Source organism: Astatotilapia calliptera, chromosome 20 (genome assembly GCF_964374335.1).
Source record: "Astatotilapia calliptera chromosome 20, fAstCal68.1, whole genome shotgun sequence".
NCBI classification, from domain to species: Eukaryota; Metazoa; Chordata; class Actinopteri; order Cichliformes; family Cichlidae; genus Astatotilapia; species Astatotilapia calliptera.
In genome coordinates this window covers 5,251,614-5,267,511 of record NC_137441.1, presented here as the reverse complement: position 1 = coordinate 5,267,511, position 15,898 = coordinate 5,251,614, and the positions used below count along the sequence as shown (strand labels likewise).

The 15,898-nt window shown below is 39.6% G+C and overlaps 1 long non-coding RNA gene across 1 annotated transcript; it reads left to right on the top strand.

Moving 5' to 3' along the window:
• Positions 1-2,114: 2,114 nt before the first annotated feature.
• On the top strand, positions 2,115-3,901 carry LOC145423236 (uncharacterized). The gene is made up of 4 exons (XR_013904339.1): positions 2,115-2,275; positions 2,407-2,505; positions 2,638-2,675; positions 3,766-3,901. It is a non-coding gene; the product is annotated as an uncharacterized LOC145423236 (long non-coding RNA).
• Positions 3,902-15,898: the final 11,997 nt, after the last annotated feature.

Sequence of the window (15,898 nt, the reverse complement as noted above, 5' to 3'; positions counted from 1 at the left end):
TTACCTTATCCCCCCTATCAACCGCTGTGATGAGCTGATGGTAAATGGACTGGTTCTTATATAGCGCTTTTCTACTTATCTGAGCACTCAAAACCTAAATCACAACAGAAGCCTAAAAATAAGACTCCCCCAAAACGGTGTGACCTTGACCTTGACCCGATTTTCACCAAACTTAAATCAGCTTGAGTTGTTGTTGTTGTCTGTCTTCACACAAAACATGATATCTTAAGAATCAAAATCTTAAGAATATGATAAGAATTTGAAGGATAGATTTCTAACTAGCACTCACAGCCAAGAGTGAAGCAGTAGGAATGAGAATCAGCCACTCCAACTCTGAGGCCATGGTCCTCAGCAAGAAAAGGGTGGGGTGCCCACTCCAGGTCAGGAACGAATTCATGCCCATAGTGGAGGAGTTCAAGTATCTCGGGGTCTTGGTGACGGGAGAAGGGAGCCGGAGATCGACAGACAGATTGGTGCTGTTGCTGCAGTGATGCGGACACTCTATCAGTCCACTGTGGTGAAGACAGAGCGAAAGATACAAGAATCGCAGATACAAGTGGCAGAAGTGGGCTTCCTCCAAATGGTGGCTGGCCTCTTCCTTGGAGATACGGTGAGGAGTTCAATGGAGCTGCTACTCCACATCGAAAGGAGCCAGTTGAGGTGGTTTGGGCATCTGATAAGGATGCCTCCTTGGTGCCTCCTGGGTGAAGTGTAACAAGCATGTCCCACTGGGAGGAGGCCACGGGGCAGACGAAGGACACGCTCCTGACTGGCCTGGGAACACCTTAGTGTCCCCCCGGAGAAACTGGAGGAGGTGGCTGGGGAGAGGGAGGTCTGGGTTCTCTCTGTTTAGGCTGCTGCCCCCGCGACCCGGCCACAATAAGCGGAAGAAGATGAATGGATGGATGGATTTCTAAAAAACAGACAAACAAATGGAACCAATTTGATACTGCCTCCCTTTGAGGGAGAATATAAGAATAAAGATATTGCAATGGCCCTGTTAAAGTCCAAACCTCAACCTGATTAAAATGCTTTGGTGGGACTTAAGAGAGCAGTGCACAAATGAATACCTGCAAGCCTCGACTGAACTGAGCCTACACTGTAAATAAGAGTGGGCCATATCTTTGTGTCCACAAAGATATGAAAGACTGATAAAACAAACACTTTTTATGTTAGAAGCAATGATTTCAGGGTACCACTGCTATGGTGGTTCAGCAAGCTACTCAATCACAGAAGTACACAGGGTCATGTGAAAATATTCTTTTTCATATGTGTAAGTTGTAGTAATTCTCTAAGACAACTGCAACACAGTATGGAGTTTTACTTTGGGCTACTGGTAAATTTTAAATTCAGAACTAATGTATCAAAAATCGTTGTATGATTTTTCGTGTCGGTTTTTTTTAAACAATTCTCAGCAATCTAGATCTTTGCGATCATGATTGACCTTTTTATGTAGAGTATCTGTAAACAGAATTGATTAGAACATTTTAAATAGTTTAAAATCAAAGCAACATGTGTATCTTTAAATATAAAGCAGTCTTGTCTTACATGAAGACAGTAAATAATGATTTTTCGTGTTTTCAGCGGCTCTGCAGGATGGAAACACTGGTGTTGTGGGTGCAGTCATTCCCATCCGCACTGGAATGGAAGGAGGAACCATCACAGTTGGATGCTCATTTACTCTGTCTGGAAGCAGGAAGCTCTTCTGTAAAGAAAAATGTGAAAAAGGAAATATTCTCATTGAAACAACAGATGATTCAGCCCAGAGTGGCAGATATAGTATTAAATATATAGAAGGATTTTTTCTCATTCATACAGTTGTCTATGTGAGCATCACTGAGCTGGAAAAGTCGGACTCAGGGCGGTACAGGTGCTCTTTGGACAGAACACCTTCAGATCACTTATCTTTAAACTGGGATTTTGAAGTTGTTGTCACAGAAGGTGAGTTTCTACAGAAAGTCACGAAAACCTTCATGTCTCTGAGGATTATATGTGTATTTAGTTTATCGTAGATTGAGAACAACTGTGTTGTTAGAATATTAGTGAACTTTCTTTGGTTAGAGACTGCTTTGAGCAGTAAGTGTTGTTCTGATTGTTTCTTTGTTCTCAGCTTCAACTTTCAAGACTAAATCCCATGTGAAACCTATTTCATCGTCAGCACATCTCCCTTCATCACCACGACCACTAACATGGAGTTTTACTTCAGGAAGCACCTTACCTTTATCAGCCTTCAGTGAAAGCACCAAGCAGCCTAAAACATCACCTGCAAGTTCAGGTTCATTATTCTACATTTTATAAGATTTTCTCTCAGCCAATGGACAGGAACAGAGTTCCTTTCCTAACTACTCTGCAGTGCATATAGTGGAGGTTATTCTGGCTTCTTTAATTGCATCTTCTTTCCTACAGGTATCCTCTTGCCTGTGGTTATAATAGTGGTATTGGCTGTGTTTCTCCTGCCTGTTGTTCTGCTGCTCATCTATAAAAAAAGGGCAGTTCATTCTAATGGTGAGTCCAAACGATTCTTTCTGCACCCTTAAGAGCAATTTATTCAAATTAAATTTATTAAAAAGTGGGACAGTAGTTCGGTGGTTCAACAGTGCCATGACTGATTAGACAATGGCAATGTGTTTTCTACAGATTTAAACAGGAGAAGCTCAGACCACAACCAGACTGAGGTGACTTATCTTTGTTTATTCTCTCTGTAAGTTTAAGTACTTTAGTATTAAGTACTACTTAATAAAAAGAAGGAACCAAGGAGTGATTTCACGGTTTGCTAAATCCACTAAAACTGCAGTCAAGGATTTTACATTCAAAAACACAAAGACTATAAAGTTAAATCATCATTATGCTACCAATTCAGAGCCGTGTTTTAAGGGCAGTGATTAACTTCATGGTCATCTTTGTGGTTAATGTTCATGAGAAAATTATTTCAGTCCAAGATCAATCATTCATCTGTTTCTATTTAAAGTTTTCTTTTCACTGAAAATTTCACTAATCTGCAATTATATTAACAGTCAATCAAATATCTTTACGTAATGTTAAAACCAGTAATATCAGAATTTTTACACCTCATAATTGTTCAGTTCTGTGATTGCAGTCTTTTGGTTTTATTGTTCATGGTGTTGGTGTTTGTTTTGGTTTAGAGTCTGTGCTTTTGTTAAGCCTTTTGAGTACAAAAAAGAGCAAAGCTCAGTGAACCCCCAGTACAATGCACAGACAGACACAGTCAGTGATTTTCTGTTGAATAAAAGAATTAACCTGTTAAAAAGCTGAATGCTCTTCTGAAGTTGTTTCATAATATAATGTTTTAGAATATCTGTATGCAGTGTTGTCACTGGCAATCACAGTTACGTATAACTAAAACAAATTTTTATTCACACTTGAACTGACTCAACCTGGAAATTAAAACTAAATTGAATTTCAAATAGAAAGGCAAACTAAATTAAAAAAAAAACATAAAAATGACAATGATGAAGAACCACTGGTTTTGTAAATCAAATATTTCTACTTAAATCTGTGGCAGTTTAAATATCGGCCCTGCAAAGAGCATACCAGCTATGATATGGACTCTCAACAATACCCACACAACCTACATAAACTTTGAAAGCTTTCACAGAAAAAGGAATCAATATATATATATACAATATAAAACTATATATAGATATACAGTAGATAGATAAAAAAATATGAACAAAACAACTTGAAGTGAAAATCTGCTGTCTGTTGACAGCTTCTGCTAAATTATTTATTTATTTCCCCCCTCAGATGGTTCTTTATGATGACACTTCTCCAACCTCCAGATGTGAAGGCTGAACTTACCTTACTCTTGGTGCAACCTGAAGGACAAGGACTGGACCTTTTCCACACTCATGGAGGCACAATAACACACACGATCCTATCTGCAGATGGACCCTGACTTTTAATGAGTTGTTTAATGTTGACACACAAGCCAACGGTGATGGATCACTGAGCCTGTTCTGTTCTTATGATTTATTTCTTTGCAAATATTATGAGATACTTCTTCTACTTCTAGAGATATTTCTAGTTCTTGGTTCTTGTTTAATTATGTTAGTTCCCTATCTGTCCCAATCTCGTCTCTTGTCTTGTCATCAGCGACCCTGTGGAAATCAGTCTTGTCTCTGTGTTTTGTTATTCCTTCTGTCTCCCCGGTCATACCCCTGTGTCTGTCTGGTCACTCTATCTCCTGGTCCCTGTGTTTATCTCTTTATCATCTCTCTGTGTTCCGTCCTTTTGTGCCCCCAGTAAGTCATGTCTCCATGTCTGTTTATTTCTGGTTCCTGTGTTAGGTTCAGTTTTGCTTCCCCTGTCTAGTGAGTCTGATGCTGTTCAGCTGTGCTCTCGGGTGTGTACACTCTGCCCTAATCTGCTCCTGTACATACAGTGGCTTGCAAAAGTATTCGGCCCCCTTGAACTTTTCCACATTTTGCCACATTACAGCCACAAACATGAATAATTTTTATTGGAATTCCACATGAAAGACCAACACAAAGTGGTGTACACGTGAGGTTCACTGTCCTGCTGGAAGGTGAACCTCCGCCCCAGCCTCAAGTCTTTTGCAGACTCCAAGAGGTTTTCTTCCAAGACTGCCCTGTATTTGGCTCCATCCATCTTCCCATCAACTCTGACCAGCTTCCCTGTCCCTGCTGAAGAGAAGCACCCCCAGAGCTTGATGCTGCCACCACCATATTTGACAGTGGGGATGGTGTGTTCAGAGTGATGTGCAGTGTTAGTTTTCCGCCACACATAGCGTTTTGCATTTTGGCCAAAAAGTTCCATTTTGGTCTCATCTGACCAGAGCAGCTTCTTCCACATGTTTGCTGTGTCCCCACATGGCTTGTGGCAAACTGCAAACTGGACTTCTTATGGTTTTCTGTTAACAATGGCTTTCTTCTTGCCACTCTTCCATAAAGGCCAACTTTGTTCAGTGCACGACTAATAGTTGTCCTATGTCACCATGGGCCTCTTGGCTGCATTTCTGATCAGCGCTCTCCTTGTTCGGCCTGTGAGTTTAGGTGGACGGCCTTGTCTTGGTAGGTTTACAGTTGTGCCATACTCCTTCCATTTCTGAATGATGGCTTGAACAGTGCTCCGTGGGATGTTCAGGGCTTGGGAAATCTTTTTGTAGCCTAAGCCTGCTTTAAATTTCTCAATAACTTTATCCCTGACCTGTCTGGTGTGTTCTTTGGACTTCATGGTGTTGTTGCTCCCAATTTTCTCTTAGACAACCTCTGAGGCCATCACAGAGCAGCTGTATTTGTACTGACAGTAGATTACACACAGGTGCACTCTATGTAGTCATTAGCACTCATCAGGCAATGTCTATGTGCAACTGACTGCACTCAGAACAAAGGGGGCTGAATAATTACGCACACCCCACTTTGCAGTTATTTATTTGTAAAAAATGTTTGGAATCATGTCTGATTTTCGTTCCATTTCTCACGTATGCACCACTTTGTGTTGGTCTTTCACGTGGAATTCCAATAAAAATGATTCATGTTTGTGGCTGTAATGTGGCAAAATGTGGAAAAGTTCAAGGGGGCCGAATACTTTTGTAAGCCACTGTATATTGTCTGCCTCTCCTGCTGTTCTGTTTTCTGAGCCCCTGTCAGTCTGTTCCTACCCAAAACTGTTGTCATTCTTCAGCCCCATGATGCATGACAAAACTAGATGAGAAGTTGTGAGGTTGTTTTGCTTCTGTCTTATTTGCTAGTAGTGATGTGCAAATAAAGCAATCAATCAGTATTGAACCACTTCATAAGTTGTTTTGAAAGTTGGTTCATTCATTCAAAGCTTTGTTTAAGTGACAGTGGCGAAACAGGAGAGACCAAAACAACATCTCAGTAATCATGTGCTGAGTGTAACTAAGGATTGTGTGAATGATGTAAATACAATTTTGTAAAGATAGTTTGACTAGCCAATTGATTCTGTAAACTTATGTAACTTAGTAGCTGGAAGACGATGTGCTTGGAGAAACAGGGGATGCGATGGTAAGCTGTGCTTGTATAACTAGGACAGGGTGTAGTTATGGTATGGGAATTCAAAGACTGTAATTGAGAAACAACATCTTTTCTGCAGTTTTTCTTTCTCCAGCACTGATGAGCTGTTACGAAGCATTTTGCGTTGCTTAGCAGTTCCATTAATTTGGACCAGTCATGCGATTCAAACAGAGGGCCGAAGCAGTTACTGCTTCAGGCATCATTGGTAGCATGTGTTTTTACAAAGCAAGCTTTGATGGAGCGGTGCAAGGAAAATGCAACTTTGAATTTGAAGCTTAATTAGGAAGTAAAGCAACTTTTGTTTTGGAATCAGAGTCGCATTGTTGATGTTAAGCCAACAAATCTGCAGCAATGTGTGATGCTATCACGTCAATATGGACTGAAATTATTACAGTTAAGGTAAAATGGGGCCCAGCCTAGCAATGTGGACATAATCACGTGATTATTAGTGTATATTTATTGTTAATAAATTCAATTGAAATTCATTTATAAAGCCCCAAATCACAACAGCAGTCACCCGGAAACTCTTTATATTTTAAGGTGGTACAGAGAAAACCCCAACCGTCAAACGACCCCCTGTGAGCAAACACTTCCTTAAAGGACCTTTCGCTTTCACGAGCATTACATTCATGATACTCCTGTGAGACATGGCCTACGTTTTGGGAATCACTGATCTAAGAAACTCATTAAAGTTCATTATAATGCAATTGTTTTGACTTAGAATGTTTAACTTGTTATATGTGGTTTAGGCTAATGTTATTATTGATCATTTTCAGTGGTGATTTTGTGATTAACTTTCCTTTTACTAATAATAAAGAACTTCAGAAGTGACTTTTGGTTTGTTTATTTTTAGAATATGACTCACCAACAACATGTTTATTTACTCTTGCCTTACTAGTAACTTTTTTCACTTCCCCTAAGTTTGAAGGTATTTAAAATTAATCTGCGCTTTATAAGATATAAGAACAATTGCATACAGAGGTTTGAAAAAAGGAAGTGACAGTATTTAAGGGAGTTTAAGAAAATGGTTCTTAGAAAAGTTAAAATTGTCTCAAACATTAAATGACACCACTATGATGTTTTTCCTGTGGAGTTATTTCTATAACAATGACTCGAATCATTAAAGTAGCCTTCTCATGAATCTACAAGTTGATCCTTCTGTTTTCTGCAGAGGTGATTAAGATTTGACCAATGCATCAGCTCCTGAAATACATGAAGACATTTCTTAAGGGAAAACTGGACTTTTTCTTATCATATGAATTCTACACAGTTATTTTGGTGAATGATCTTTCGCTCTCTCAGCATGTTGTAGCTCATTATTATGTGAAGTCTGGTTTGCTGAGAAATCAAACAAAAGCTGTCTTTCAAAGAAAAATACAGTTTCATTACTAATCGAAGTAAGAAGTTCCTGGTTCGCAAGCGAAAAACGAGACGTCAGATGAAACCAGATTCTCAACATGACTGTATACCAGACTTTGATCTTCCTCGTCTTCATCTGTGAGTACATCTTTGTAATATGTTATTCTTTATTTACATACTAACATATTTAGAGTTGACCAGTAAGTTTGTGCACATTATCAATTATCAATTTTAATTTAGGCAACAATTATAATAACAATAATATAATAATAATATAATAATAACAATATTAATAATAATAACAGTAACAGCAATAATAATAATAACTTATATAATAAGTGTCTAGCACTTTTTAAAGCACAGTTCGATAGCAATTTATACTCAGGATAAGAACAGACACACACGAAGCACTGTGAGAGCAAACCAAGGGAGCTCACTTTCTGGGCACCATTTACTTTAAGAAAATGATATAATATATTTTGTATATATATTCATTTTGTTTCCTTTGGTCTTTTTAAATGTACTTTAAGGAGTTTGTAGTGCTGTAAAAATCTGATATATTCACATGACAGCTGTTTACTTTGACTACACAAACATTGTGTAGCACTAGGATAATCGATAATGGGTATTGATTTGGAAATAACTGGACACAAATAACTTGAGCTTATTATATATTATACTACAGTATATTTCTAACTATGGTAAATGGCCTGTATTTGTATAGCACTTTCCTAGTCCCTAAGGACCCCAAAGCGCTTTACACATCCAGTCATCCACCCATTCACACACACATTCACACACTGGTGATGGAAGCTACATTGTAGCCACAGCCACCCTGGGGCGCATTGACAGAGGCGAGGCTGCCGAACACTGGCGCCACCGGGCCCTCTGACCACCACCAGTAGGCAACGGGTGAAGTGTCTTGCCCAAGGACACAACGACAGAGACTGTCCAAGCCGTAAAAATATATATATTTTTTAAAGATTTAACACATTTTTAGGTTTTACTCATGTTGCTTTTGCCTAGCTCTAGCTGAGATACTAAAACAGATAAAGCAGGAAGCTCACTCAACCAAAACAAGAGTGGGTGGATTTTGCTTTTATTAGACTGCAGCTAGGAAAACCCCATTGCAAATGACAAGTTCACTAAATTTAGAGGCTTCCTTATGTTCTAAAACAGCGGTCCCCAAACCTTTTTTGCCCACAGACCGTTTTAATGTCAGACAATATTTTCACTGACCTGCCTTTAAAATATTGACAACATTGAGAGTAAAATCCTCCTCTCTGTGCCCCTTAATGCTTTCTGGTCGCAATGGTAACATGTATATTTCTTTCAAAATCAGACACACAACTACAATACAGGAAAAGAGCCAGAGAAACCGAGTTAAAACCCCCAAAAGCCATAAATTTCACACCCCAGCTGGTGCCAAACGACTCACAGACCGGTACCGGTCCTTGGCCTGGGGGTTGGGGACCACTGGTCTAAAACATGCTATTTTATTTTATTAGCACAGCTTGGAAAAAAAAGCGTCTGGACTTCTTTAAGTTGCTTTAAGATGTTTCACCTCTCATCCGAGAAGCTTCTTCAGTTCTAAGGTCAAATGGTGGGGAGTCCCCCCAAGAGGGAAAATAGACCACCTAATGATCCTCTACCTAATCACACAAGCCAAGGTGTGAAAACGGGTGTAGATCACAATCAACCAAGGTTTCGGGTGAATTCGCTGTGAGAACTAACCATACCCTATCATGTGATTTCCTGAGGTCAAACGCCCAGGATGTGAGTGGGCATTAAGGCGTCTTGGAAAGGATCTCTAAACTGGATTATAGATGGAAGACAGTTGGTGTTGTAAACCACCGCCTCTGTTCAAAGATGGTCGTTCATAGATGACATCTTTCAAACCATCTGTCTTCTCTGTCCAAAATGTGAACATAGGTGTCCTCAAAGGAGTGACCTTCTCCTTCCCTCCATTCTCCGTGCAGCATGGGCTACGCTGCCCATGAAGCTACATTCTTTAGGGCGATGCCTGTACAAACACTCTGCCTATTGCCTTCATGTTAAATAAGTTTTTGACTAATAATTTTAAAAAATATTTCTTCACTTCATAATGCGGGCCGCAACTAGGGGTGACATGGGCCGCGAGATTGAGACACAGGCATTAGAGCCTCTTAATGCATGTTTTTTTTTTTTTTTGGGGGGGGGGCTAACATATGAAACAGGAGAAGACCACTGTGTAATCCTTTTATTTCTACAAAGTATCTGTATTCTGAATACCACCTTTTTGAACGGTAACTGTAACGGAATACAGTTACTCATATGTATTCCGTTACTCCCCAATACTGGCTACACTGTACAGCAAATACTACGTTGTTAAGTTTGTGTTTAGGATTTCTGTTCTTGGGATGAACCAGTTTTTGTCTGAGTCTGTTGCTGGGTCTGAGGTACACTGGGATGTAGTGTTTGTAGACTCTCCTGAGTTTTTCTGATAAACCTGCTACATACAGGATAATAATATTGCGTTTCTCTTTCTGATCCTCCCCTCCCCAGTTGTCTGATCTTTTTTTCAGTCTCTTTGTTGACTTGATGAAGGCCCAATTAGGATAACCACATGTTTTAAGAGCCTCTTTCACATGTGTGCGTTCCTTCTTTTTCCCATCAGGCTCAGAGGGAACATTTCCTGGATAGTGTTGTAGGGTCTTGATTACTCCAAGTTTGTGTTCCAGAGGGTGGTGGGAGTGGTGACTCCATCTATGTCCACTGGGGCTATCTAGTTCCACTGTGAACGACCGTCTTTGAACACAGGCGGTGGTTTACAACACCAACTGTCTGCCATCTATAATCCAGTTTTGAGATCCCTTCCCAGACACCTAACGCCCACTCACATGATAGGGTACGGCTAGGTTTCACAATGAGTTCACCCGAAACCTTGGCTGATTGTGACCTACACCTCTTTTCACACCTTGGCTTGTGTGACTAATTAGAGGATCATAAGGGGGCCCATTATCCCTGTTGGGGGGACACTCCCTTTAAATCTGAGACCCTCCACCATTTAATCCTAGAACTGAAAAAGCTTCTCGGATGAGAGATGAAACGTCTGCAAGCAACCTAAATAAGTCCAGACGCTTTTCTTTCCAAGCTCCTTAGACTACGATGACCTAGATGACTGAAAACCTTCACAGAGTTTTTAGAACAGCATTTCACCACTAAACAACTTGTTGATAAAAACATTTGTAGATGCACTCTTCCACATCCATGACCTTTTCTTACACAAAATGCAATCCACAGATGAAGACCAATAAACTTTGGTCACATCAATATTTTTTCTATAGGCTGCTGGTATTTTTTCTTTTTACAAGTCTTATACATTTATTAGCAGAAGATAATGTTGTATAAATTTCTGAATCTGAATAATCAAATCAAATTGTAAACCTGTAAATATGAAGAAGGAATTAGCTTTGCGCTGCTTTAACCTGTAGGAAAATCTTAACTAATGGTTTTTCAACAGCGCTGCAGGATGGAAACACTGGTTTTCCCAATCATATGGCAAAAGAAGGAGGGTCCATCACAATCATGTGCAAATGTTCTTCTCCTGGACAAAAGAAACTGTTCTGCAAGAAAAATGGTGACACAATTATTCTCTTTCAAACAACTAACGACTCGGCTCAGAGGGAGAGATACAGCATTCACAACGAAGATTTTCTTTATCTGAGCATCACACAGCTGAAAAACTCAGACTCAGGCATGTACAACTGCACTTTGAACAAATCGGGGAATCTGGAGTCGTGCTGTAATTTTCATATTGTCGTCACAGGTGAGTTTTGTCTAAAAAAATGTAGCTTGATTTCTCTGATCCTTTAAAGAAAGTTTAATTCACCTTCATTATTCTACATGGTAGTCTGAGCTTCAAGGGTCTCTTTCCTTCCTATAATGTTATTCTGGCCTTTTAAAGTTCTGTCTCGCTTTCTCATTGTCTTCCATTAGATTTGCCTGAGTTTAAAAAGGAGGCGTTGTGGGTTTTGGTGTTGCCCGTATTTCTGTTTCTCGTTTGTAAAAAGAAGACAGACATCTCTGATCGTAAGTTACCTTCCAACCTTATCTGTGTGATTAAGAATACAGTATCTCACAAAAGTGAGTACACCCCATACATTTTTGTAAATATTTTATTATACCTTTTCATGGGACAACATTGAAGACATGACGACACTTTGATACAATGTTAAGTAGTCAGTGTAGAGCTTGTGTAACAGTGTAAATTTGATGTCACCTTAAAATACCTCAACATACAGCCATTAATTTCTAAACTGCTGGCAACAAAAGTGAGTACAGCCCCAAGGGAAAATGTCCAAACTGTTCCCAAAGTTTCAATATTTTGTGTGGCCACCACTATTTGCCAACACTGTCTTAACTCTGTTGGGTATAGAGTTCACTAGAGCTCTTCCACTCCTCTATGATGACATCATGGGGCAGGTGGATGTTAGAGACCTTGCGCTCCACCACCTTCCATTTGAGGATGTCCCACAGGTGCTCAATAGTCTGGAGACATGCTTGGCCAGTCAAGTACCTTTACCCTCGGTTTATTTAGCAAAGCACTGGTCTTTTTGAAGGCGTGTTTGGGGTCGTTATCATGTTGGAATACTGTCCTGTGGCCCAGTTTCTGAAGGGAGGGGATCATGCTCTGCTTCAGTATGTCAGAGTAAATACTGGCATTCATGGTTCCCTCAGATAACTGTAGCTCCCCAGTGTCAGCAGCACTCATGCAGCAATGACATCCCGCCACCATGCTTGACTGGAGGCAAGACACATCTGGCTTTATACTCCTCCACACATCCTATACACCATCTGAACCAAATAGGTTTATCTTGGTCTCATCAGACCATATTCGACCATGGCGAGGTTTGTACTGTCAATCTTTTTAAATCTTATCTTAAAACACATTTTTATTTACTGGCCTTTAATACAGCATGAGAGTTATTTGTTAATTCATATTAGGTGTTTTGCCATCAATACTCTAAGTTATTTTATTTTAGGTATGTTGTATTCTTGTACAGCACTTTGGTCAACGCTCCTGTTGTAATTAAATGTGCTATATAAATAAATAAACTATAACTATAACTATGTTGTTGGCGCATTTCAGGAGGACGCTGCTAATAAAGTTACACAATTGCACAGTGAATTTATGTTTTTATATATATTTACAAAGCACCACAGTTATTGTCTTGGTCGTATCATTTTATTTTGTTGTATTTATCAAAAAAGGTCAGGGACCGCTGGCCTAGGCCATCTTTATGTAGAGTAGCAATTCTCTTTTTCAGATCCTTAGAGAATACTTTGCCATGATGATATCAGAATGTGTGAGAGCAATAACACCAAATTCAACACACCTGTTCCCCATTTAAACCTGAGACCTTGTAACGCTAATGAGTCACATGACATTAGGGAAGGAAAAGGGCTATTTGGGCACAATTTGGACATTTTCCCTTAGGGCTGTACTCACTTTTGTTGCCAGGGTTTTAAGCAATAATGGCCATATGTTGAGTTATTTTGAGGTAACATCAAATTGACACTGTTATACAAGCTGTACACTGACTACTTTACATTGTATCAAAGTGTCATATCTTCAGTGTTGTCCCATGAAAAGATATAACAAAATATTTACAAAAATGTATGGGCTGTACTCACTTTTGTGAGATACTGTAACTCATTCAAATAGTCAGGTGGCCCAGTAGTGCAGTGGTCAGCACTGTCACCTCAAAGGAAGTGATGCTCTTTCTACTGTCCTCATGACTGTGAAGTTATATTTAACTGATGTTTTTTCTATAGGTCAGAACAGACGGAGAAACCCCGACCACAACCAGACTGAGGCGAGCCATCTTCATTTCTTCTTCTTCTTCTTTTGTTTTTAGAAGAGCTTTATTTCTGATTTTGTATCAAATCCCTACTTCACCTTTAATTAAAGTTGCAGTAATCAGATTTTCTTTTAATTAATGGTGTATCAAATAGCTTTGTGTTGTGTTGACAATTATGAATCTTTTAGTACAATTTCATTTTTCTTTTTGTTTGTTTGCTGATGTGCCTTTTGAAACATGCTGGGAGTAGCTGTAAGGTGAAACTTGTGCTTTGAATGTGAAGATCTCAGTTTCCAGTGTGCATCACACATATTTCAGGTTTCACTACTTGTTACAGACAAATCCGGGTCTTCTTTGTAAACCACAACAGTGGCAATATGTTATCGATGAAAGGAATCACAAATCACATTTCTTTTTAAATCAAGATTGATTGTATTGTCTCTGTGACTCAGTGACTGTTACTGCATACAAGAGTTTATGATTTTGGAACTGAGAATAAAGTATCTCTGAGTCTGGATGCGGATTTTTTAGCAGTCCTATTGTGCCTGCCTGATGCCAGCAGCTAGGACTGATTATGGCCAGGGTGTAAGGGATTCTTTATGATGTTCCTGGCTCTACTGAGGGAGTGGGATGTGGTAATGTCATCCTTTGTGGGTAGTGATAAGCCAATGATCTTTGCAGCAGATCGGATGTCGCCATGTAGGGTGTTTTTTGCCTGTGTGAAAAAAAGCATGGGTCATTACCACCAGAGGTTTGGGGTGAAACCACTGTGTGATATTGCCTCAGCTTATCATGGGATTTATTGAGGTGATGCGAGATGTGAGTAGAGGTTGAGGTGCCTGGGAAGGGATCTCAAGACTGACAATTGATGTCGTAAGCCACCCCCTCTGTTTAATAATGGTTCATCTGTGATCAGTGATGATGGACATAAATGGTCTCTTTCACTGCTCTTTCAAACCATTTGTCTTCTTGGACCAAAATGTGAACACTTGCATCCTTGAAAATCTGACCGTTTGTCTTTAGATGCAGATGTACAGCTGAGTCTTGTCCTGTCGAGGTGGCTTGTCTTTGTTGTGCCGTGCATTTATGGGCTCGCTGTTTGGTTTCTACAGGAAGTAAGGCAGTAGGCTTGGTTTCGAGGAGCAGTGGTGCAGAGTGACATGGAAAAAATTGGGGATGGAGTCTAACTCTCTATGTCTAGTTAGCTAAGTATTTTACCAACATGCAGATGATGGTGGTGAGGTCCGGATGCATTGTGCTGGTGAAAATGTCTGGGAGGATGGTGGTGAATTCTGCAATTTTCCTCAATTACTTAAAGCTAAGGCATGTCATCAGTTTCTGTTTGAATGTGTCACAGTTTTATCAAATCTGTATATTTCCCCCTAGGTTACACTTTATGAGAATTGTTCTCCAGTCCCGACGCCAGACGATCCGATCTATCAGAGCCTTGATCCAGCCAGCAGGGACCTGGATCAAATCTACTCTTCACTCACACATAACAACACAAATGATACTGTCCACATCTGAATATGGATTTTATACCATAAAGGTTGATTTTGCAACCAGAGAAACAAAAACTCATACTATGGATTGTGACTTCAAACTCATCCTTTTTCTTTCCTTTAATGAAAAAAAAATATAAAGATTTGAATGTGCCAGTGAGTTTCTTTTGTTTTTTTCTTGTAATGTACAAAATCCTCAGTTAACCTAAAAGCACCACCTGGTGGTGATGCAACAGTACTCACAAATATTGTGTTGTATGCTTTCAAACTGAACTCTTATGTTTCAAAGTATTGATGAACAGCAATTTGTTTGTCTTCAGCAGTGATGGTTCGATACTTTGGTGTCACAGTTCAATATTTTTTCGATACAAAAAAATGTTCATGCCTTTTAATTTTGTCATCTATTAAAATTATAAATATATATTTTAATTCAAAAGTACAGTTTTTAAATTAAATGTTGCTGAAACAACAAAATAATAAAAATAAATAAATAAATCTTTCTGATCAAGAAATCACTCATCTTTGGGAACGAGAGTTTATTACAGAGAAATGGCTCTTTCCAAAATAAAAGCTATACTATCCGCTTCTTCTGGGATATATTCCCAGCAGCATATTAAACATATCAGGTCCCCATAAGGAGAATCATGTGCTAACGGCTGTCTAAATGACTCGGGTAAAGTTTGTAGCATGCTTGCTTGTTGTTTTTGTCTGCTTCCACTTGTCTTTGCACTAGGATGATGTCGGCGTAAATGTGCAGTCATATTTGTTGTGTTCCCACTAGTGCTGTCAGCGTTAATCTTGTTAAAATGACGCGGAAAATCTCCGTTAACAAGTTACCTCGGATCACTCCGTGCGTGGGGCGTCAACACGTTAACGAGCTAACTGCGCTAACGCACTAGTTCCCACCAATTGAGCATTGTGTGGCACATCCGACATACTGTTTTACTTTTGTCCATGACGCGCTTACCATCAGGGTCATGTTTCACATGAAAACCAAGATGGTTCCAAACCCCAGATCTGAATGAGGGTGGGGGAGGTTCAATTTCGGGTATCGTTGAGGCAGTTGCCATGTTGCAACGAGCTTAACTTCTTCTTCTTCTTTTTTTTTTTTTAAAAAGAAGCTTAACTTCTGTCTTGCTAGCTTGTGCTGCGCTCAGTGGATCTGCACTCGACAGTG